Genomic DNA, 2,695 nt, shown 5'->3' on the forward strand with positions numbered 1-2,695 from the left:
GTACGGAGGTGATAGAACTTTGGGTTAAATCAGACAACTTTTCTAAGGAGATAAATCTGCATCTAAAAAAAGTGTTAGCTTATCAGAATTCACTAGGTTAGATTTTACCTCATCAGCCATTGTAAGTTTTAGCTCTTCTAGTGAAGGAATTTCAACTGATAATTGACTTTCCTTATTCTCAGTAGGTTCAACCTCAACCATCTTGGGCTCCAAAGTCTTACCACTTCATAAATCCACTACCTTGTAATGTTCCTTACCCAAATTCCTTAGATTTTCTGTATCACTCAGCAAGGTTCCTTCCGGTCAGTTACGAAGCACCGTAGCTAACTAACCCATTTGGTTCTCAAAATTTTTAGTGTTGCTGATTGACTTTGGATTAAGGCATCATTCTTCGCCATGTACGCCTTTAGCAAGTTCTCCAAACTGTTATATGATTCAACTTGTGGTGGTTTTAGAGCTTGTTTATTAAATCCTTAGGATATTAGAACCCATTGAGGGGGGCCTCGGCCCGGGAAGGGGAGAGTGGCCGAGTGGTCAAAAGCGACAGACTGTAAATCTGTTGAAGTTTTTCTACGTAGGTTCGAATCCTGCCTCTCCCACTTGTTTGTTGTAGACTTCAGAGAAGAGAAAGGAGGCATTCGTCAGCGTTCCAAAAAGAATGTTCGACGTTAGGGTTTAAAAAATTTGAGGGATTTTCAACCACTGGCATTTCTTGTTCGCTAGTTCTTCTAGTTTTTCTAGAAGACATTTTTAATAGTATTCTAACTAAAAGAACTAACTGAGATCAAGCAATATGTTTCAAAGTAAATAAGAACCGATGCAACGGAATAGTAAAATTCTAGTTAGAACCCTTAACCTGGTCGAAAAGCTTGTGCTTCCATGTGAAGATTCATTGTAATTCCTTGTTGATGTGGAGTATTTTTCTTGCACCAAGTGAAAAAACAAGAAAAAGAAGAAGAAGAAGGCGAAAAAGAAAAGAGGGGTTTTAAGGTTTTAGAGATTTAGGAGGTTTTAGAAAGAATTTAAGGTTAATGAGTGTTTAAAACAAGTTAAAAGTGTCCTAGGTTTAAATTTTTGGTATTTTTAAGTTTAAAATTGGGTTAAATAAGGTTAAAATTTGATGGATTCGCAACGGGTCGGGTCGACCCTGTAAAAAACCGTAGCGATGTTGTGACATAGAGGTTCGATGTCATGACACACCTTGAAAATTTTGAATTTTGGGGTAAACTGATCACTTTGTCGAGACATAGTGGTGCTATTTTGTGACATCGAGCTGCGTTGCTTGATTCTTTGAACTTGTGACCAGTGTTGCAACACGGAGGTTCTATGTTACGACATCAACTCTGTTTTGGCCCCTCTTTTTGAATTTCAAGGTGTTTGGTTCATACATATCCTACTTTTAAAAAATTCAAATAAAACTAAATCCTAATATAAATGAGTCTTGACATACTGCCCCCCACACTTTAGAGCATACATTGCTCTTATTATAAATGATTAAAGCTCAAACAAGAAAACTTCCCTGAAAGGGTTGAATTCTTGTTGTTATATTGGGATCGGGATTTATTTTCTCCAAATGGATAGAAAGTACCTATAAGAAAAATAATATGACAAGAAATTTCAAATATTCAATACAATATAAAAGAACAGAAATTAATAAAATAAAACTAAAGTAATAAAAATATATGAAACAAAATTTAGAACAAGAAATAGAAGTTCTTTAAAACCTGGGATGATCCGTGTTGCCGCCATAGAAGAACTTCCAACTAGTTCTCGACACCTTGATCCGTCGTTTGTTTTTCTATCGATGTATATGAACCACCTACTTTGGTCAATTCCAATGATTTTGATTTATTTTTGACCGACGTGACATCCACATTGCGAGCCATTTAGTACCAAATCCGAGCCAACCCCAAATTATTTTTTGGGGTATTATTGCCTCACACTTCCTCCTTTCCCTGTTACGTGAAGCTTTGGTTACTCAAGCCTTCTTGCCATTTTCGAATGAGAATGGATCAAAATCCTCAAACTTATCAGTTGGCGCCTTCTCTACTATGGCCAGAAAGTGTATTGGTTCTTCTACGCTTTCATTCAATACATGTTTAGGCTCCATATTAGTGGTTAGTTCATCTTCCGCTTCTACATTTACGGTTAGTTCTACTACCATGTCAATTGGATCAGAGACCATTTCAATTATGTCCAACTCATCCACATGATCTTCAATTACAAGCTTCGGTTGAATCTCACCATCAATCTCATTATGGTCATCGATAGTACAAGGGTTCTCGTGATCCGAGTTGTGAACATCAGACATGTCCTGTTTCCGTAGAGACAATGCTTCGAATGTTTCTTGCATCATTTTTATCATTTGTGCCATCATGACTGACATGCTTGATAATACATCAAAGTTGTCTGTCCAGGTGGTTTCACATGAAGGCATCTCATATGAATCACAAGCAGGCTTGTCTAAATTTTTTGGCATATTATGATCTTCTTCAAATGCCTCATACAAATTACCAGTGAACTCATGTGGATGTTCAACTATATCAGTAACTTGATCATTACTCCACTGGTGCATTGAGACTTTTTTTCGTGTTGGCTCAGTTTTATCATGAATAATTTTTTACTTTCCATGATCTCCCATTCTTCATATACTCCCCCCTCATATACTTCTTCGTCAAAGATCACCTTATCGTTA

At 36.8% G+C, this 2,695-nt stretch overlaps 1 non-coding gene across 1 annotated transcript; it reads left to right on the top strand.

Annotated features, from left to right (window-relative positions):
* Positions 1 to 516: 516 nt before the first annotated feature.
* Positions 517 to 599, top strand: TRNAY-GUA (transfer RNA tyrosine (anticodon GUA)). The gene has a single exon. It is a non-coding gene; the product is annotated as a tRNA-Tyr (tRNA).
* Positions 600 to 2,695: the final 2,096 nt, after the last annotated feature.

This window comes from Gossypium raimondii, chromosome 13 (genome assembly GCF_025698545.1).
Source record: "Gossypium raimondii isolate GPD5lz chromosome 13, ASM2569854v1, whole genome shotgun sequence".
NCBI classification, from domain to species: Eukaryota; Viridiplantae; Streptophyta; class Magnoliopsida; order Malvales; family Malvaceae; genus Gossypium; species Gossypium raimondii.